This window comes from Sus scrofa, chromosome 7 (genome assembly GCF_000003025.6).
Source record: "Sus scrofa isolate TJ Tabasco breed Duroc chromosome 7, Sscrofa11.1, whole genome shotgun sequence".
Classification (NCBI taxonomy): domain Eukaryota; kingdom Metazoa; phylum Chordata; class Mammalia; order Artiodactyla; family Suidae; genus Sus; species Sus scrofa.
In genome coordinates this window covers 4,283,588-4,305,614 of record NC_010449.5, presented here as the reverse complement: position 1 = coordinate 4,305,614, position 22,027 = coordinate 4,283,588, and the positions used below count along the sequence as shown (strand labels likewise).

General features: G+C 52.5%; 1 long non-coding RNA gene across 3 annotated transcripts; it reads right to left on the bottom strand.

Moving 5' to 3' along the window:
• On the bottom strand, positions 2,785 to 16,214 carry LOC110261768. Of its 3 annotated transcripts, XR_002346278.1 has the most exons (4): positions 14,677 to 14,746; positions 10,908 to 14,050; positions 10,447 to 10,531; positions 2,785 to 7,997 (listed from the first exon to the last, which is right to left on the bottom strand). It is a non-coding gene; the product is annotated as an uncharacterized LOC110261768 (long non-coding RNA). The 3 variants fall into 3 exon arrangements; XR_002346279.1 differs by lacking the exons at positions 2,785 to 7,997; positions 14,677 to 14,746 and adding an exon at positions 16,113 to 16,214 and having other exon boundaries at positions 9,918 to 10,531; XR_002346277.1 differs by lacking the exon at positions 2,785 to 7,997 and having other exon boundaries at positions 9,918 to 10,531.

Below are 22,027 nucleotides of genomic sequence, written 5' to 3'. Positions count from 1 at the left end.
CCAAGAGGACAGATCCAGATGTCATGAGATGAAAGCAAAGGACGGATGAAGGAGGGAAAGGGGGCAGGGATGCCGGCGCCCTCACCTGCACAGCGCCGCCCTGAGAAACAGCACTTCAGCGGATCGCTTAAACGGCCAGCAGGGCCTTGAGCTGGGGGGACAGTCCTGGACGATGGGAGGCGGGAGCAAAGCCGGGAGGGACGGGGGCTGGTCCAGCCTGAGGAGCCCGGCTCACACCCGTGGCCTCCGAGCTTCCTCACAGCCAAAGGGGACGCTGGCGGAGGCAGAGGCTGGCGCTGGGCAGGGCCTGCCCCTCCGCTCAGCTCAGGTGGGTGCCCCAGCGGAGCCCAGGGGCCCTCATTGGGGGTGTGGGCGATGGCGGGGCTGGGAACGGGTCCTTCCCTGTGGCTCCTCAGGGCCCTCCTCGTCCGGGTGCCCGTGGGCCTCTGTCTGGACATAACTGAGCCCCTCGGCTTTGGGGGACGTGCTGCCCAGGAATGCGTTCACTGCCCAGGTCACAGGATGAACTTACGGGATTGCTTTTGGTGGCTCCCGCGGCACCAAGGTTATACGGGAATTTCTGCCAAGTTAAACCTGTATGCCTTCTTCAGCGTGTAAAGACTGCACTTATTTTTGGATATCAAAAAAAATTCCACGCTACCCTTGGCAGGTTTTAATGTTTAGATGATATTTTTAGAAGGGATGCTTTAAGGGGCGTGCAAGTGAACTCGAAATTCATTCATTCACTCATTGTACTGCGTGCCCCTTAGGCAGGGTGTCCAGAGAGCTATAAAGCCAGGGCTCTGCCTTCCAGGAAGAAGGTGTTGAAAGAGCAGTGGGGTAGAGGACAGCTCAAAGGTCCTTCCAGCTCTGTCAGCCCTGCTCTGTCCAGCCGGCACCCACTGGCCACGTGCGGTCCCTGAGCACTGGACGTGGGTCAGGTTCAAGCTGCGATGTGCTGCCATCGTGACCAACGTACTAGCGCTTGGCGATCTGGCAAAGAGAAAGAATGTAAAATGTCTCTTTCATCACTTCAGAGATGGAGTATATATATGTTCAAGGGGAGACACTGTGGGTGCATGGGGCTGACTGCATTACTAAAAGGAATTTCACCTGCTGCTTTTTCCTCTTCTTTTGCTGTGGTCCCTAGAGACTTTCGAACCCACCCCTGGCCCGTGTTATACTTCGGTTGCAGGGCTGCGGGAGCGCCTCGGTGCTCTTCTTGTCCAACTTACTGGGGAAGCCTGAAGACAGCCACTCTTTAAATATGTAGCATGGATACAATAGACTAGATCCCAGGGAGCCTTCAAGCGTTTATCAAGCTGAGGCTCTTTGTTGGGACGTTGGGATTTTTTTTTGCACCCAAAGGGAGAGCTTTAGATGCCCCAGGCATGGATGGAAGGAGCTGAGATGCAGAGAGGGGCTGTCATGACACAGTAGTTCCAGAGGGAAGCAGACCGTGAGTTGGTGCGGAGGCCCTGCAGTAACACAGGGGCTCTGGGCGTCACTGCACCTTCTGCTGCTGAGAGGAACTGCGGAGAGACCAGCCCTGTGGGGATGCGAGTCTGCGCAGGTGCAGTCCTGGGGCTGCCCGATGGCCGAGCCTCGGGACTGGAGGCCAGAGGAGAGCGCTTTTATTCAGATGTTGTAAGAGCCGGTGAGCTACCTGAGTCTGCTCTTCCTGGGCTCCTTTCATGAGGAAGGTCGCTGGGTTTAGGGAATATGGTCAAACTGGGACAAGCGTCAGGGGCGGGGGACACCTCCTCATGGCAGCCAGAGACCCCTCCCTCCTGCGGGGACCGAACTAGCCTGTTGCTGTCCCACTGCCTCCCCACCACGAGCCCGTGTGCAAGGGGTGATTGGCAGAAGCTCCCAGGATTCTGTTTATGCGTGCCCGGTGGCTTCCCCAGCCCAGAGGGCAGCCGAGGAGGGAAGAAGCCTTCTCCCGGCTCTCATTCCGGAGCCACAAATCCAGACACGGGATTATTTAACTGCCCTGGGTGATCTCTGGGGTCGGATGTGAAATCCACAGACATGAGGAGCCAGTGCAGCCTAGGCTCCCCCACCCCCCAGCACCGCCCCGAGCCACTTTCAAGGGACTCTCCCTCGGAAAGAACGAGTTTGGGTTAGATCTCCCCTAATGCGGACTTTGCTTTTGAGAAGGATTTAGGCCAGATTGCTGCTCTTCCTTGAGGTGCGCTGGGGACAAACACTCAAAATTTTCCATTCTCATTTCATTCCGGAAGTAATTTCGCATGCAACCTGCACAGCAGCCAGAGAGGAGAATTCTGTTTTTTCCTGCCCAGCATCGAACGGGACTGTTCATTCCAGATCATTCCACAGCTCCCCAGTCTTATTTCTGAATCTTCTGTGCAGCGTGTGCGGTCGTGCAGGAATCTGAGCGAACTCATCACGCGTGCTTGCCTGGGATGCTCCGTTCATAAAACACCGAGACCAAAGGCTTAGACAGATGAGTTATTGAGAGCCAGGGGGTGCGGTGGGGTCGGGGGTGGGGTGGGGGTGCTCCAGAAATAAAAGAGAAAATGTTTAATTTGGGGGAATTTCAATCTTAAAGGTAGACATTTAAATAAATGCAAAGCTCTGCCAACTTTTTGTCTTTTTAGGGCCACACCTGCAGCATATGGAGGTTCCCAGGCTAGGGGCTGAATCAGAGCTGCACTGCCAGCCTACACTGCAGCCACAGCAGTGTGGCGTCTGAGCCACATCTGTGACCTACGCTGCAGCTCATGGCAATGCCGGATCCTTAACCCACTGAGTGAGGCCAGGGATTGAACCTGGGTCCTCACAGACACCATGTCAGAGTCGTAACCCACTGAGCCACAACAGGAATGCCTCAACTTTCTTTTTTCATCACAGCTGTCTTTCACCTTGGCTGGTTCAGAAGCTGTGCCATTCCCGAGTCTTCTGGGACCGGTTACAGCTGCGTGTCCACCCTCCTTTGTGGTGAAACCCTGGAATGCATGGGTGTATATTGTGTTTCTTGGCCTCTTCTCTGGCTGTCAGCTCGTAACAGGTTCTAGTCAGCCCGTCAGCCTTTAGCCCAGAGATGTCCCTTATGGCTGGGGCGCTGGAGGCAGACAGCCAAGTGCAGGTCCCACGTGTGAGCCGGGAGACCTTGGCCGGGTTACCCCCTCTTCTAAGCCTCAGCTGTGAAATAGGCAGAATAATGGTGTCAGCTCACAGGGCTGGGTGAGGATTAAAAGAGATTAGGCCCATAATGCCCGCAGCCCGGGGTCTGGCCCTCCTGAGTCGCGGTTCTGCTGACATGGCTCCCTGCCAGCCCCGACCCGGCTTCATATAGAGAGAGCAGTGAGTGGGCCTTGGGGATGAGCTGGGACATCTCCCACCCATGGCCCCTGGAGCCTGTGACAGATGCCAGACCCACACCCCACCTTGGACTGTCCCATCTGAACATCTGGGCCTGGGCCCCCAGTCTGTGCGGCCGGGCTCTGGGGTGGTGAGTGCGCCTGGCTGGTCCTGGGCCCCTCTACCCACCTGCGCCTGACCCCGCATCCTGCCGCTTCTGGGCCCCCTCCGGCCCTGCCTCATTCCTGCAGGTGTGGGAAGGACCTGAGGTGGGTTCCGGGAAAGGGCGTTGACTCAGTGCCTCCCCGTGGCAGCGGGCCCACTCCTGCCTCCAGCACAGATGGCTGGCAGGGGGCGGGGGAGGGGGGACTTGCTGTGTGTGCCCCGCAGAAGGCTGGGGGCGGCTTGGCAGACCCGCGGGGGAGGGCACCCAACCCCTTAACAAAGGCGGCAGGCAGCCGCGCCAGGCAGCCAGCGCGCCCCTGGGTGCTGCTCCCTCCTACAGGGACAGCAGTTCACACCCACCCTCCCGGCAGGGCGCCCGGCCCTCCAGGCCTCCACCTGGGACGTCCTTCCGCCGCCGCTTCTCCAGCCCAGGTCCCCCATCGCCTCCCATGCTGTGCCCTAGCTAAGTGTTACCTCTCTGCCTCACCGGGAGGCTGCAAGCTCCCCTGAGACCAGGATTTTGCATCCATCCCCTGGACCACTGCTTCCCAGGTGCCTGCTGCCCGGGGGGAGAGCTGAGAGCACGGACGGCGGGCAGCCCCAGTGACATCACTGGACAGGCTCCCCGCCGGCTTCCTCGCTTCTGCTTTCACTTCCTACCATCCATGCCTCGCAGGCCCCCAGAGCGCAACACAAATCCCTTTACTTCCCTGCTTAGACCCCCTCGCGGCTTCTGGTCATGGTTCCATTAGAACCCACTCTCCTTTCCACGCCTATGAGGATCTGTGAGCTCCCTCAGGGGGTCTCGGGCAGCTCTCTGCTCTCACCTCCTGCCCCACCATCGCATCAGCCTCCAAACCTGGCCCCCACCGCCCGCAGGCTTTGGCCCCTTCCTCCCCCTGGGCTGCTCGGCTCAGAACCGCCACACTGGGGCCTTTCTTCGCATCACCTGAGCACTCCAGGCCTATGACCTCTCTCGACCCCAACGTCCCCGCTCGGCTTTAGTTTTGCCTAACGTGCTAGGCTATTGCTATTCCAGTACCCAGGCATTTTTCACCTGTTTTTATCATCCTCCTTCTCTCGAATGTGGAAGTTCCTTGGGACTTAACTGGCCTGCTTGGTGTTTTACCTCCAGCGCGAGACTGGGGCTGGCACCCAGGAGGACCTCAACCCGTATTTGTTGAATGGATGACTCGATGGACAAAGGATTTGGTTTGGAGTTTGTAGAATCTATCCTTCGATTCTGGTCCTGGTATCAATGCTTTTCTCCCCGGCTCGCTCCCTTGGAAGAGGTAGAGGCTTTTGAAATGTTCAGCAAGCCGAACACACGTTTCTCAGTCCTGAAGGTTGGTGAGGGTGTCAGGGATTGAACCTTGGTGGTACTCGCTGGCCTTCACAGCGGCCCTTCAGGGTGTCGGGGGGAACACTGCATGGTTACAGAGAGCCTTCAGGGAAATTCACCGCTGATGTTAGCCTGGGAATAACCCTCACTGCTCTTTTTCTTACAGTGCAGATACCACTCGAAGGGGCTTCAAAATACTCTTTAGAGTCCAGACAGTAATACGACATGGGTTTGTCTTAGGTTATTTGTCAGAAAGTACCAAGTCTGGGCAGGTGAGTTTTTTTGGATAATAAAGCATCAGTCTCCTTAGTCCTGAAATTTAAACACAAAAATGAAAGTCTTTTTGCCAGAAGCCTGTCAGAGGGCAGGCTATTTATCTGCACCTACATGTCCGGTGAACTCTCCTTGAGGTGGTCTGGGGAAAGGAAGGGGCTCGCTGCCAGAATTAGAACAGAGAAAATGACTCCCAGACTCTCCTGTCTGGGTCCTTTCTCTCTCGTTTTTCTTTTTCTTCCTTCCTCTTTTCCTCACCTGTGACATGGAAATTCAAAAAGTTTCTCCCAGGTTTGTTGCTTTGCAAAGTCTCAAAGGGAAAAGCAAACAGACTTGTGTCCTGTTAGCAGGTGCTGTGTCTGACATATGTTCACATAAACCATCAGTCACACTGATAGACCCCTTAGGAGGACACCCAGGAACTGACTTTCCAGGTCCCAGCCAGCACAGTTCTTCCTGATTTTTGCAGAACTCTTTATGCTTAGATAATATAAAGAAGATTTTTACCGTGTGTCCTTTAAACACATTGCCCAGTCACCACACACAGGGAGATGGAATTATTGCATCATCAAGAGAGAGGTTCTTTGGCCTAACAAAGAAACCATTTTCGTTGCTGTCTCTAGAAGCTTCCAAAAGAATTTTTGAAATGAGCTCAAGGTGCCAGCAGTCTGCCTCTGTCTCAGGAGGACAGCTTCCTTTGAAGATGACTAAGGGTACCTGCTTTCCTTGTACTTGAAAGACTCTGTACCTTCTATCAGTGATAATTCAGTTGCAACTGGCATGAAGCCTGATCTAAATAGGCTTAGCAAAACGGAATATGCCGGCTGGTGTAACCAAGGAGTCCAGAGTACACGGGGTGTGGCTTGAGGTGAGATTGTATTCAAGCCTCAGGTGATAGAGCCCAGCCCTGGTGTGACTTCTTTTCTGAGTCAGGGCTCTCCCTTTGCAGGACGGCTGCCAGCTGCTCTCAAGGTGTGTGTGTGTGTGGGGGGGGGAATGCTGGATTCAAAAAGCGAAGATGATTGGCTTACGATTCCCAAGCAAAGCCTCAGAGCCTCTGATTGGGCCAACAGCCTGCCCCTGAACCAATCATACGGCCAGGAGAGTGTATCATCTACTGATTGGCTAACCCAGGTCATACGATCCACTCCCTGCCAGCTGCCTCTACCCAAAGCCAGTGGGCTGAGAATGGGGCAGCAGGTGATCTGTAGGGATCTGGGGATGGTTATAGGAGAAAGGAGTTGCTGGACAGCCAAGCTGCAGATCTCTGCTGTGGACTAGCTGCATTTGCACAGACAAGACAGACTAGAGGAAGTGGTGGGGCATGAATAATTTCCAAGGATTCCTGCAGATATCGTTATGCTTTCTTTGGGGAATGATTTAGCCAGAAGTAGAAGTTTTCCAAATGGCATGTCATTAAAATCACCAGGAGTTTTGGATTCTAGAGATTTGTGGTGGGACCCACTGAGTATGTTAACTATGATCGATCATCTGGTCATTTTTAAAGATGATCCTGGGTGATTTTAAGGTCAGATGGAGTTGGGAGCCTTACCGTGCCCCTCTCTTCTTGGCAGGGCGGGCTCCAGCAGAGGGCTGACCCAGGCCAGTGGCTCTGCGCCTGCACCTGTGCCCCCACTGCCTGCAGGGTCAGGGCCAGACCTCTCAGCCTCCTGAGTGCCGGACTCAAGTGGCCTTTCCAGCTCATCTCTTACTCTTTCTCTGTATGTACTTTAAGACATTAAAAAAAATTTTAATTGTTAAAAGTTTTTAAAAACCTTTAAATGTTTAAAAATTATTATTATTATTTTTTACCTCTACATGTCTTTTTTTTTTTTTTTGGTCAGACGAGATTAGTCCCTTCTCTAAAAGTGCTCTCGCTTCCTTCCCACATTTCTGTCCTTGCCTATGCCATGTTCTTCTGAAATCCCTCCTCTTTTACCTGATAAAATTCTAGCCATTACTGAAAAGTCACCTTCAACTCACCCCCTCTCTGAAGTCTCCTCTGATCACCCAAGAGAAGCGACCTCCTTCTTTCTCTGCCCTGCGTCCAGACCCCGGATGCTCTGCCCTGTCCTCTCCTGTTTCTGGGTGGGCTTCAGTTTCCTTTATGCCACGATAAACCCCTGGGGGACAAGGGCCACCCTGTCGCTTGAGTCTTGAGTCTTTCTAGGCTCTGCTGCTGGAAGCTTCCAATCTGTTTCTGACGCTTGGATCAAAGTACGAGTGCATGCAACCATCCCTCCTCTCCTTTCTTCCACCTTCTCTCTGTTTCTGGCTTTTTATCTTTCCCAGGACGTTTGTCCTTGGGACGCTGATGAACTCTAGCCTGATTGGCTGGAAAAAGCCTTGAGGTTTTACTTCTGCGGGTTGCTAATATTTTAGAGGAGATTGATGGAAGACAAGAAAAAATTAAGTCAGAAGGGAGAATACAAGCAGAAGAGACCTAAGGCGTAGAATTCAGGGATCCCTCCTTTCTCAGCCCCTGCTTCCTGCCTTAGCTCCGTTAGAAAGTGAGGACGAGGACATGACAATAAAAAGAGTAGGATCAAATTTAGGAGGACAAATAGAGATTGCTTTTTAAATAGACAGGAAACCCAGAGAGCATTAAAAAAGAAAAAAAAAGATGCATAGATTTGATTAAAAAAAAGAAAAAAAGGAAATGTCTACATGGGAAAATATACCTTAATCAAAGTTGATAGGTGGCAGGAGAAAAAAATTCATAATACCTGCAACTATGGCGGTTTATTTCCTCTCTGATGAATGCTTGAGATTTGGTATGAGAAAACAAAATCCCAATATAAAAATGGGCGATGAATATAAACAGGCGACCTACAGAAGAGGAAGTACAAGTGGCCGGAGCGTCTGAAAAGAAGCCGAGCCTCACTGTAGTCTGGGAAACAAGAGGGAAGATAATCAGATGTTAGGCTTTTTTTTTTTTCTACCCAATTTGCAAAATTGGAAACCATCCATAATATCCAGAGCTGCAAGGATGGGCAAAATGGGCATCTCATCCATTGCCAGGGTGGCTCTGAGTTACTGTAAATACTTACCGACATCATCTGGAAACATCTATTAAAATAAATAACATTTATAGTCTCTGATGGAACCGCTGATCCTTTTCCTGGGAATCCAGCCGTAGTTTTACAAAACGAAAGCACCGGATGTAAGACGGCAGGAATAAAGATGCTTTGGGCTTTGTTTGGGTGGGGGATGAAAGGAAACACTGAACCATCCCATCATAAAGGAATATGCATTCATTCTATGGCAACTTATGGCACAAATAGAATAAGTTGGGGAGTTCCCTGGTGGCTCAGTGGGTTTAAGGATCTGGCATTGTCACTGCTGTGGTGCAGGTTCAGTCCCAGGCCTGGGAACTTCCACAGCCTCAAGCGTAGCCAAAAAAAAAAAAAAAAAAAAAGAAAAAACAAGAGTTAGAGCTAGAAGTGGAGGGATGACCACGGTGTGTAGTGTATTACATGTTGAATACTGTTTTCATTAAAAGTTACAAAGAGGAAGAAGCCCTCTCCCGTATGTGTCTACGTTTCTTTGTGTTTATGGATCCATGGAGAAGGGTGTGAGGGTCACATACCAAACTGTGAATATTGTCACCCTAGGGGATTGGATCACAGCGCGGGAGGCAGGCCTGCCCTTGCCACTGCGAGGCGGTGGCCCGAGAGAGGACGACGAACGGGCGCTTGGCCTTGGCTGCGCCCTGCTTCTCACCCCAGCTCCTGCTGCACCTGAGGGCCCCGGCCTGCCCGCCCCTCACAGATGCTCCTGGAGTCCAGGAGTGCACGTCTCTGCTGGGAGTCAGCCCCAGAGGAGGCCCGAGGGGCCCTGGAAGAGGGCCTGGGGCCATTTGGGCGGAGATTCTAGCATCCTTGGTAGCTGGAGTGTGGCCCAGAAGGGGAGTCAGACTCCAGGTGCAGACATATCATTGGCCCTGGAGACCCACTGGCAGTCTCAGGCTTCTAAAGCAGGGGGCTCAGGGCAGGGGCAGGTCCAGGGGCACAGGGAAGAGGAGTAAATACTCTTCCTTACATATCTCCAAATTATCTGACTCATCACAATAAACAGGACAGTCAGGGATTTAAAAACATTTTTTTCTTTCTTTTTTTTTTTTGTTTGTCCTTTTAGGCCTGACCCAAGACACATGGAGGTTCTCAGGGCAGGGGTCAAGCAGGAGCTGCAGCTGCCAGCCTACACCACAGCCACAGCAACACGGGATCCGAGCCAAGTCTGCAACCTACACCACAGCTCACGGCAACGCCGGATCCTTAACCACTGAGCAAGGCCAGGGATGGAACCTGCAACCTCATGGTTCCTAGTCAGATTTGCTTCCACTGCTCCATGATGGGAACTCCAAAACATTTTTTTTTTTTTTCTTTTCCTGGCTGCACCTGCAGCATATGGAAGCTCCCAGGCGAGGGGTCAAATTGGAGCTGCAGCTGCCAGCCTACACCACAGCCACAGCAATATCAGATCCCAGCTGAGCCTGCCACCTCCAGCACAGCTCACGGCTACGCTGGATCCTTAACTCACTGAGTGAGGCCAAGGATCAAACTACATCCTCATGGATACTATTCAGGTTCTTAATCTGATGAGTTACAACGGGAACTCCTAAAACATTTTCCTTGTAATAACCTATAATGGAAAAGAATCTGAAAAAGAATATTATACATATATAATATATACACATATATGTACGTGTATGTTATATACATTTATACACATATATGTGTACATTATACATAAGTATAACTGAATGAGTTTGCTGTACACCTGAAACTAACACAACACTGTAAATCAAATACACTTCAATAAAAAAAGGAAAAAAAGGAAAAGAAAACATTTAAAAAGTATCCTCTTAAATATTTTAAACTGAAAACCAAAACCCTAACACAGAACAAAGACACCAGCTAAATGAATTCCTAGTGGAGAAACGTCAGGCGAACCTGTTCGGAGGGAATGAACTGAGAGCAGGTGTCACCCCTTCCCCACACCTCCTGCTCCATCTCGCCATCCTGAGTTGTTGATTTTCTATAAAGCCAAGAGGCACACAAGGCGCAGGGCCAGGCACACACACGTGCATACACATTTGGGGGGGTGAGGTCCATTTGTTTATCCATTTTCAAATGTTTACTGAGGGTTCCTACGTGTTAGCTACTGTTTCTGGTGCTGGGAAATCAGCAAGGAATGAAATAGCAAACCCCGCCTGCCTAGAGACCCACATTAGACTAGATAAATCCATAACAGTGAAGACATGTAAGACAAAATAAAGCCAGGAAAGAGTGAGGGTGGGGGCTGCAGTGTGGCCAGGATGAGACGTGACTCCATACCTGCAGGAAGTGAGGGAGCCAGGCTTGAGCTGGAAGAAAATGAGCTGAAGTGATGGATTCATGGAGCTGACTCTTCTCCCTGGAGCTGATGGAACAAAAACCAGACATGAAAAGATAAGGGGAAATAGGCACAGAATCGCTAAGCACAAGAAGCTAGTCTTTCTAAAAAGACTGCATCCTATCTAGTGAGATGATATTCTCTGAAAGGCCAGACTCTAGAGATGTAGAAAGATCAGTGGTTGAAGGGGAGAGAGAGGCGGAAGATGAGGCAGCGCTCATCTTCAGAATTTTGAGATGTTCGCATTTGTACGGGGCATGCAGCCACAGATACTTCTTTGCCATGTCAGTTGACAGGGAAGAAAGAAAGATGATAGATAGGTAGATAGAAAGAAGGATAGAAAAAGGAAGGAAAGAGAGAGAAAGAAAAGAAATGAAAAGAAAGAAAAAGAAGAAAATGATACCTTAGTACCAATGAGCACACATAGTGCCAGACTTTGATTTCTTGATTCCCTCCTTCCTTCCTTCTTTTTTTCCACACTTGGGGCATGTGGAAGTTCCTGGACCAGGGACTGAACCCGCGCCACAGCAGTGACAACACTGGATCTCCAAACTCTAGGCCACCAGGGAACTCCCCAGCTCTTGATTTCTAAGACCATCCTCCAGTGAAAGGAGCCAGAGGTCCTTTGGGAGAAGTAGGACCAGGGCAGGAAACATATCAGATGAGCCGGGGGCATCCTGGGGCGCTGGGGAGTCAGGGGTGGTCCAGTCGATGGGCTTGGTCAAAACGCACGGGGGAGGGGTAAAAGAGTCACCAGTGACCAAAGCGGGAACAATTGAGCAACAAACTAAAGTACCCTTTGCGACCCAGCCCAGCGTGTGGAATAAACATCCGTGCATCCATTCTGATACAGGAACAATGACTGAGTAAATAAATGGCGGGGGTGGGGGGTGGACACATCTCCACCAGGAAGAAAACATTACCCTCGGAGGTGGAGCAGAGCCATCCATGGGAACCAGCCTGCTTCCAAAGACTGGGAGAATTCGGGGAGTCTTCCTCTCCAGCATCGGGGTGGAGCCCCTCCAACCTCAGGTCCGTCTGCCCTTGATCCACATACATCTAGGGTGAGGCAGGGGTGCCGTACCCTGCCCACTGGGGCTACACGAGGCCCTGGCAGGTGAGGGGACAAGGACCATGGTTTTGTGCACAGAGGGGCAGAGGGCTTGGGGGAGCCACACTCCCCCGAGGCAGGAGCGGAGGCTGGTGGCTGGCTGGGGACAGAGGGGGCGGCAGAGTCCTGGGGCAGCCAGTGTTCTCAGGCCAGCTCTCCCTCCCAGGTCGTTCCTCAAACCCACCTCCCACCAAAGAGCAGGGGGTGGGAAAGGGGGAAAGAGTCACTCACAAAGGAGAAGCCTGCTGAAGGTGACCTCAGCCGGGTCAAGGTCCGCATCAGCCGCGGTGTCCCGTTGATGGGATGTGCTCTTGATGGGATGGAGAGAATGGCATTGACCTCTGTGGTCGGCCGCCCCCAAGTCCATGTTCCCAGTTTAACCATGAGAGAAATGTCAGCCAGCCCAGCCCCGGGGCAGCCCGCAAAATACTCGGCCATGCTCCTCAGAACTGGCCCGGTGGTCGGAGCACGGGAGGGACGCCGTCACAGCCAGAGGCCCTGCAGGAGACACGATCCCTAAAGGCAAAGTCAGGGAAAAGAGGTCTATGAGAAGCTAAGGGGAGAATTTAGGAAATCTGAATAAAGGTTGAACTTTCATTAGCAATAGCATGTGGATCTTATTCATTAATGGTGACGGATGCGGCTTCCTCGTGTAAGATGCTAATGATAGGAGACCTGGGTGCTGGGTGTGTGGGCACTCTGCCATCGTCCCCAATATTCTGTAAATCTAGTGTATAATGTGTGTGTGTGTAAATCTAGTGTATATTATGTGTGTGTGTGTATACACTGCACACATACACCTGTGAAAGTACAACCACGACGTTTTGGTTTTGTTCAGGGGAAAGGCTGCTGAGCGATTTGGGGCACATGTACCAGGAAGACGTCGCCAGCGTTGGGTGGCAGAGGCCTGGCCCTCTTCCTGCGCCCTCTGGGGACAGGAGCCCCTCAGAACAGACCTGGGAACTCTCCTTAGACCCCCACCCTCCACAGCAAAGCTGCTTTGCTTCCAAGAAACGGAGAGTTTCCTGGCCAGGAAAGGCTCACCGTGCCTTCTAGAAGCGGGTATTTACTAGTGGGGTGCGGGCCGCCCTGTGTCTGGGTGTAGACACTTACCAGGACGTGGAAAGTTCCATCCCACGTCCCTTATTTTAGAGCTGGTCTTTGAACAAGAGAATTCTGCGGGCTTCGGGTAATTTTCTTCTCCCTCTTCCAGGGAAACTGTCAATAATTTACGTTTGGGCAGCTTCAGGTTAGCTAGTAACTCCAGATTTTCTGCTCTAAGGAAGGGGAGTAGCAAAATGGCTTTTTGTGGCTTCAAGGAACAAAGAATCACTGCTTCTCTTGGTTGGAGGTCGGGGCGTCGGGTGCTGGCCTGGCTGTCCCGAGGATTAGGTGGAGGGAGGGTGTGGGTGGGAGAGCTGGCCGGGCTCAGAGGTGTTGGAATTCTCCCTCTTCCAAGGGGATTATTCCCTGCATAGACAGCCACGTAAAGTGGGGGTAGAACCCACAGACGGCCAAGGGGCAGATGCTCCGCCCCTTCCAGGGCCAGGGGACTGTGCTTATTTCCTCTAAAAAGGAACTGAAAACGCCCCATTTTGAGCGACTCAGACCAGTCCAGTGCATTTGTAAATATCTCTCTTTGGAGAGACTTGGGCAGGAAGCTGGACGCTCCGCTCCCGGCACACGGCTCTGGGGGGCCGAGGGAAAGAGGTACAGTCTCCCTCGAGGGGCTCCCCAAACCATCGCGCTGGCTGCGCAGGCGCACCAGCGTGAAATTCCAAGAGGCGCCCTGCTTCATTGGGGTGAATTTGAAAGAAATTCTCTCGGGGGTCCAAGACCACCCTCTGCACAGCAGCCCCCCCCCTCAGTCTTCATGCTCCCCAATCTCCCCCACTGTCGAAATGACAGGTACCCGAACAAAGCCATCACCGCCAGCGCCCCGATGGAGTCAGGCAGCCTTATTTTGCCTTCTCACTCCTGTTCCGGGCTGGTCTGTTAATCTGCCTTGTACATTCTGTACACGGGAGGTTCAGACTGAGGTTTCCTCCCTGCCTCGTCCTGATTCTCACAGATCTTCTCTGTAAGTCATGTAGGTGGTTGGCAAGTCAGACCTGTCATTTTGTGCAGGGGTCGGCGGGTGGTGGCGCTCGGGCTGTGCTGGGGCCTGGAGCATCCGTCCTCTAGCTGGCTGGGCGGCTCGGCCTGGTGGGTGGCAAGGCAGACCCCGCGGGCAGCCGGAGTGCATGGATGGGTTGCAAAGGATTTTCTTTCTGCCTCACCTGTCTTTTCCCAAGTGTGGACATGTTTTACGATAGACTGTGAGTCAGGCTGTGGTTTCTCCCCAGTGCGTCGTGCGATTCTCAGGCAGGATGGTCCTTCTCCTGGTGGCTCATTGGTTCCCCTCCTGAGACTCTTGGATTGGACGAGACGAACTCCTTTCAGAAAGAGAGAGAGAGGCGGAGGGAAGAAGAGAGAGAAAGAAAGAGGAAGGAAGGGGAAAATGAAACGCATGTGGGTGATGCTCGTTCTGGGAAAATCATTCTTTCCACGTGGAGTTCGGCAGAGAGGAAGCCAGGACAGCTTCTCCCCTCTTCCTCTCCTCCGTTCTCCTCTCTCCTCTTTTCATTGGAAAGAACTGGATGCTTGCCCGTCCCGGCAAAGCTGGCCGAGGGAGGGAAAAAGCTCAGGGAGGAAGCAGTGAAATAGCCAGAATCCACACACCCTCTGATTTCCTGCCCTTAAACTGGGGGAGGAAGAAGGCCCTTTCCTGCTCCTGCTGGGTCTGTGGGGGAGGCAGTGCCCCCTAGCCCTGCCTCTCGGGCGCCCCGTTACCCCCCCAGCCCCGCCTGCCGAGGCAGCTGGCGGAGCCCCGCCCCACCCGCCCGCGGGAACACAGGCCACACTGTTAGGGACTAGGTGGGACATATGCACAGGAGATGCTTAGGGCTTTTTTCCAGACCCAAGGCCACGTTCCAGCCAGAGCAGCAGCCTGGAGGAAAGAGGGTAATTAGAGGGTCCCCCCGCCCCCGGGAGGGACCCAAGGCCGAATGCCCCACGGAACCTGGAAGTTTCCATCTCGGGCCCCCCTCTGTCGCCTTCTTGCCTCTCGTCCTCTTCCTCTTTCTCTTTTCCTCCTCTTTACCCGCTTCCTCTTCACGTCTTCCTGCATCTGCCCCAAATTCCCTTCCCTCTCTTGCGTCCTGTCTTTTTGCTTCGCTCTCATCCCTCTTTTCCTGCCTTTTTTCACTGCGCCCATCACGCCTTTTCAGGTTTATCACAGCTTTGGTTTTGGCCGCCTTTGTCGGCTGAAGTGGGCTGTGAGTGTCAGGGAGAGGGCGGACCAGCCGTGTAGCTGAGACCCAGGCGTGCCCTCACCCGGCCGCGAGGAGGCAGTGGCATAAAATACGAAGTAGGGGAGCACCGCGGATTGGGGAGCCCTGTGAATTGGTGTAACAGCCCAGCCGAGCAGCCTGATGGTTTCTGGTTTACAGACTGGGAGACCCAGGCCCGGAACCCGTCTCCCATAAGGTTACCCTAAATGTTGGAGGGTGGAGTTGAACCCAGCTCTGTCCCGTCCTGAAGCCCCCTTTGCTCTGTGCAGCCTTTAGGATGGTGGATAAGAGGGCCACGAATGTTGGGGGTGGAGGGGCTGCTGGCTCCGGTCAGCCATCTAAAGCAAGGTTCCCCAGCTCTTGTGTGGGCCACTGTCACCTGCAGGGCCCCATCCCCCGATTTGCCACCCCACCTGGGGCGGGGCCTGAGCATGTGCCTTTCCAGCAAGCTCCCAGTGGTGCCGAGGCTGCCGGCCTGGCCAGCACCCTGGGAACGGCATCCGCTTTAGATGCAGAGGGCTGGTCAGAGCTCCACGCCCCGCGAGGGAAGGCACCTGCCAGATCCCGACGCGCGGGCAGGGTGGGAGCATGTGGAAGGACTTCAGTGCCTAAACCTGCCGCATTTCACAAAAGATGTTGAGATGGCCTACAAAATCGAAAAAAGTATAAATGCAATAAGCAGTTGAGGGAGTCAACTCAAGGGAAAAGACAGGAGTTGAGTAAAAACAGTTGGCATCCAGTAAGAACACGTTCCCCTCTTTGTTGCCAGAGTCACGTGCCTGTCCCCTTTTTTTCCCTGGAGGGCCACGTCCTGCTTTCATTTTGGAAAGAGGACCCTTGACTGTGGGCCCTTGAATCCAAGGCTCCTTTCCCCGCCCTGCGCTGCAGACACTGAGCTCTTCCTCCTGGGACAGCTTAGCAGGTAGGGGCAGAGGGGCCTTTATCTTCTTATAACCTGTGAACTTTGGCAAAATGGCAGTTGGGCGACATGGATTCATTGAGCAACCAAGTGTGTTAAAGACCCCTTTCTTCCCTGCCATAGAAAAGAAATCTAAGAACCCTAATAAGGGGGCCCAAGAAAGCCAACATAGGATTTCTGTCCTCAAGGCACCTGCACCTTAAGTAGTGAGAGAAGAATATGTCCCTACAAACAGCAGGAGGATACCTCTGGCCTCTAGCAGATTCCAGCGAGAGGGACTGTCACGATTCACAGAACGGGAAGGTCGGCGCAGCTGGGTGGATGAAGGCACGAAGAAGGAAACTTAATTTGATAAAGAGGAAAAAACTTGAGAACATTTTAAAAAGCGTGAGATATTAAAGTTGGTATAGCTTTGCATAAACAAAACCCCCCGCAACTTTATCTGACCCGTAAGCAGCCGTGGGAGGGTGAAAAAGAGAACTGAGCTTGTCCTCAGAGAGCGGGCTGCCGATTGTCACTTAGGACGCTGTGATCGGTACCAGTCGCCTGAGCTTCGTCTGTCCGGGCTGCTGCAAAAATAAAGTGGGGGTTTCCAGAACCTATGGGTACCAGCCGCACTGCAGTCAGGAAGCAGCCTGCACTTGAAGCCAAGGGGCATTTAAACTGGGAGGGAGGTGCTTTAAAGGCCAGAGGAGCCATTCGGAGGCGTCCCACTCGCCCCGAGGTCAGGAACCGGTGCTGGCCGGCAACGCAGAGGCCTGGGGCCCAGCAGAAGCACACAGTCCCCCGCCTGACTGCAGCCAATGCTAAGGAAGGGTGCCTGGCCTCCCTCTCTGGCATCCCCGTCTCGCTCTGGAGCAGGATGTTGGTGGAAAATGGACTGGAACCCTTCGGCCAGGTATTTGAGGTACTAGGTACAAGGCTTCAGCCCTGAGAGTTCAGGAAACAGGGCAGAAAAAGCCTGGGGGGAAGTGCAGGTGCCCGCAGACGACATTTACCCCGACTAAAAGGGCCACTGAAAGCTGTGGGCGGCGACCACCAGGGAGTTGTGAGATCAGTTTAGAAGCTTGTGCTCAGCATTAAACAAATCAAATGGATAAAATAGAAAATTACAGTGCATTGCATAGAGTAATATTTGAGTGTGTGGGTGTGCATGCGTATATGTGTGTAGACACTCGTGTGTGTGTGTGTGTGTGTGTGTGTGTACATGTGTGTGGTATATATGCTGGATCATGAAGTATAAAGGTCCAGAAGGGGAGTTCCCATTGTGGCGCAGTGGTTAGTGAATCCGACTAGGAACCATGAGGTTGCTGGTTCGATCCCTGGCCTTGCTCAGTGAGTTAAGGATCCGGCGTTGCCGTGAGCTGTGGTGTAGGTGGCAGATGAGGCTCAGATCTGGCGTTGCTGTGGCTGTGGTATAGGCCGGCAGCAACAGCTCCGATTCGACCCCTAGCCTGGGAACCTCCATGTGCCACAGGAGTGGCCCTGGAAAAGGAAAAAAAAAAAAAAAAAAGTCCAGAAGGCTTAAAAACTACAAAATAATTAGGTTCATTTGTGCCATAGTTTAGATTCCAAGTGAACCCGGGTACAAAACATAGACAGACTCACAGACATAGAGAACAGACGTGTGGTTGCCGAGGGGGTGGGGGAGGGAGGGGGACGGACGGGGCGTTGGGGGTTGGCAGATGCAAACTATGACACTGAGCATGGATAAGCAATGAGGTCCTGCTGCGCAGTACAGGGAACTCTCTCCAGTCTCTTGGGACAGAAAATGATGGAAGATAATATAAGAAAGGGAATATGTGTGTGTGTGTGTGTGTGACTGGGTCAGTTTATGGCAGAAATTGGCACAGCATTGTAAACAAACTATACTTTAATAAAAAATAAAAAACACAATAAAGAATCAGTGAGGAGTTCCTGCTGTGGTGCAGCGGGTTAAGGACCTGGCGTTGTCTCTCCAGCGGCTTGAATGGCTGCTGAGGTGTAGTTTTGATCCCTGGCCTGGGAACTTCCAGCTGCCTCCCGTGAGGCCGGAAAAGGGGGCAAAAAAAAAAAAAAAAAAAAAAAAAGAATCAATAAAATGAAATGTTTACGCACTTCATAACTTCTAAAGTACAAAGCAAACGACGTTAAAAATTAATAACACCTTGGCCTCTCCCGAGGCCTCCATTCCGTTTTCAGCAGCCTCAGTGCTTAACTGCTGCAGTATTAAGACACCACCTGTTTGCCCAGGCCAGTGTGTTCAGGGTGCCCCCACCCTTGTGGGGGCTCACATGGCAAAACCAATGGGGACGGAAAACAGATTTGTGTGTTGAAGAGAAAGGGGGAAATGTGGCCTTGGCGTTCAGGGCCTGTCAGAACTTTCCTGATGAGTAGCCTGCTGGTATTTAGTGGCGGAGAGAAGCAGCTGAGTGATAATGTGAAGTAGCTTTTATTTTATTTTATTAAAAAATTTTTCTTCTTTTTTGGGCCGCACCTGCAGCATATAGATGTTCCCAGGCTGGGGGTCTAATCGGAGCTGTGGCTGCAGGCCTACACCACAGCCCCAGCAACGCAGGATCTGAGCCGAATCTGCGGCCTACACCACAGCTCGCGGCAACGCTAGGTCCTTAACCCACGGAGCGAGGCCAGGGATCGAGCCTGCAACCTCATGGTTCCTAGTTGGGTTCTTAACCTGCTGAGCCATGACAGAAACTCCTGCTTTTAATGCATACACGGAAGGCCGTTCTAGGAATAAGTCTGCTTCCAGATGGGAGGACGCCCTCACCCAGACAGCCGCCTCCTGGGGACCCTCCGCTCCAACATCTGGAAACTGCAAAATACTCCCGAGTCAGTTTCATCCTCCAGCGAAAGCAGGAGGCTTTGACATTTTACTAACTGAAAAAACCCCCGTGGGCGCTTTCTCGTAGACCCCGTTATTTCAAAGGACTCGCGTATCTTTGGGAATGGGTTGAATTTCGTTTTGCTCAAGGGCAAATGAAATTTTAAACTGCGTGTGAACGTAATCGTTTTATTTTTGTCTGGCTTAGAAATCCCTCCTTGTCTCTCCTTCTCTGTGCCCCCTCCTTTGTGAAAACTGCTTACACGGGGGCAGCCCACGAGAGAATAACTGGTTTTTCCTGGAAGAGTGAAGCATAATGAAAAGAGCACCATTCTACTCCTAACAATTTACTGGTTGTTCTCTGAGACTCCGGGGGGCGGGTGGATGTTGGGACGTTTCTCTTTGGAGCAAAGGGGGTGTGACAAGGTGATAGGATCCAGGTCAATGCCAAGGAGGAATTCAAAACCGAGCTGTGTTTACTCTGTAGAGACCAGTGTTTTCTGCCTCCCGGTGAATATGCAGGTGAACCGAGAGCTGCTATCGGACCAGGCTGTGCTTATCAAAATGTCCCTGTGCTTTTTGAAGCCAGTGTTTGTCCCCAGGTGGCAGGGAGGTCAGGAAATGAGAATGTGCTCTTGCCACCCGGGGAGCCCAAGGAGGAAGGGAGCCGAGGCTTGGGGAGATGGGGGCGTGGGATGGGATTACTGGAGAGGAGTGGGAGAGAGGTAAGAACAACTGGGAGCATTGAGACGGGTGAGTTCAGGATGCAGGTAGAGTAATTAAAGAAGTCAGGAAATTTTGGAATATTTGGGTGGAATTAGAATACGGGCCAGGAAAGGGGATTCTGATCCAATCAGCATATCTTGGTTTAGAGATTGTCCAAGAATGGATTTAAGGTGTTTGGGGATCAGAGAAGAATGATGTTAAGTCCAGAGGGCTCCTGAGAGCTGCCTTGAAAACAATTGTAATTGACATCCGATGTCCTGTCACTTTCTGCTGTGCAGCAAAGTGACCCAGCCCCCCCCTCAAGGCACGCATGCACCCGCACACACACATTCTCATTCTCATATTATCTTCCATCATGTTCCATCACAAGCGGTTGGATGGAGTTCCCTGCGCCGTGGCCCCGAAGAGAGCTGCCTTTTGAAATGAGAGTGGAGGAGGCAGGAAGAGAGTCCGCGTTTCCGAGGGCACCGCAGAGACCGCGCCGGGTGCCGGAAGGAAGGCGGTTCTGTTCTTTCCTTCCCTCCCACCGCGGGATGAAGACGGGGGCCCCGCGGTGAGACGTTGTAAGGGCCTTCGAGATGGTGAAGGCAGAGCGCCGAGACCCCCGAGTGGGGGGGGCCCACGTGACGGCCCAGCACGGTCGCCCAGGGAACGGACCCTGGAGGCAGCCAGTCCGCAGCGATTCGGTCCCGCAGATGCTCCGAGAAGGCCTGTGGCCCTCCGAGCCCCGCGTCAGGGTTACTAACAGAAACATCTGGCGGGTGGAGATGATGCTGCGTGAAAGCAGGTTGGACAACAGCAGCTCCCGCAAACATTTGTCTTTCGTTCACGAAGTCATCCGTTCACAGGGCGTTTATCCGCTTACTGGGCGCAGGCGCTGTGCCCGGGGTGACTGTCCAGGGAGCACGAGCTGCAGTCCTTGCCTCTCCCTCAGAGCATCCAACGCCCCGGCAGCTGGAGCAGCCTAGACACTGGGCGTGGACGGGAGTGGCCACTGACGCTCCAAGCTCAGAAATCTGTCCACTGAGCCCACGCCCCATCCCTCCATCCCAGGGACCCACTCACTGAGCACTTAGCGGGGTCTTTGGTGGCAAGCAACAGAAGCTGATTCCTTTTTTTTTTTTTTTTTTTCCTTTTTAGGGCCACACCTGCGGTCTACGGAAGTTCCCAGGCTAGGGGTTGAATCGGAGCTGTACCTGCCGGCCTGCACCACAGCCACAGCAGCACCGACTGAGCTGCATCTATGACCTATGCCATAGTTTGTAGCAACACTGGATCCTGCATCCACTGAGCGAGGCCAGGGATCGAACCCACATCCTTATGGATCCTAGTTGCGTTCTTTACCCAATGACCCGCAAGGAGAATTCCTGTTCATTTATTTTTTATCAAAGTTATACATGTACATAGTTTTAGGAGTTAAATAGATAAATTGGTTTTTTAAATGCAATAAAGTGATCCACTGCCCCCCACTCCTCTGAATATCCCTCCCTAGAGGAAACTGCTTTCTACTCTTTTTTTAAACTTTTTTTTGGCTGTACTCGTGGCATGTGGCAGTTCCTGGGTCAGGGATTGAACCTGAGCCACTGCAGTGATAATGCTGGATCCTTAACCCATTGAGCCACAGGGGAACTCTGGAAACTGCTTTCTACTCTTAATTCTTTCGTCATTTATGTACATATCTTTACATGGTGACTTTGCACCGTTTTTAATTTTTCCAATTTAAGTAGCATCAGTTGACCTTCCTCTGTGGAATTTGAGAATTTCCGCCTTTCCCCCATTCTTCCATCACACATGCATGTTATCTGAGCATGATGCTTCTTTGTAACTTCTTTTCCCCTGAGTTCATTGCTGTGAATTCATCTATAGCATCGATATTTCCATCCATTTCCTCTTCTCATAAGCATGGCTCTCTGTTATCATTCTCTTTGAGTGGCTACTCCTGGGTGCCTTGGCTGGCGAAGGGCATCTCAGGAGGAGGACTTCAGCTCAGGCTCTAGAATGTGCCCCTCCCGGAGTCTAGAGAGAGAAAGGCAGAGAAAATGGGTGTGTGTGACTCAGGACAGTGGTGGAGCCGGGGGTGGAGCCTCGGAGAGAGAGCGCCAGCGTCTCGGTTGTGAATTGAGGTTCATCCTCCTTGGGGTTCCTGTTGTGGCTCTGCAGTAATGAACCTGACCAGTATCCCAGGACCTTCCGCCTCGATGTAATTTCTGGAACTGTGTTGTCTGCAGCCAGGCCTGGGGTAGCTGAGTTCCTTCTCCCCAGCGTGAGCAGTGATGCATCTAGGGACAGGCGAGGGATGGAAGGAAGCATGAAAGAAAAACTTGATTTTCCCATCTGTGTCCCCATCCCTCTTCTGCCTGGGGTGCTGTCTGCCCGTCTCTCTCCTCCCTTAGAACCAGTCCAGGGGCTCCTCGCTAACTTCTTATCAGTTTCTCAGATCCTTTAAGCTCCCTGTGGCGTCTCCCGGGCAGAAGGAAGTAGCCGTACCCCTGAGCCCTCTTTTTCAGCTTCCGTCAATTTCCAAGTTCATTCTGCTCCTTTCAATGTTCCCAGAGAGGGTCTTCTTGGCTTTGTCTGGACCATGTCCCGTCCCGCCCCCGCCTCGGCCAGAGCA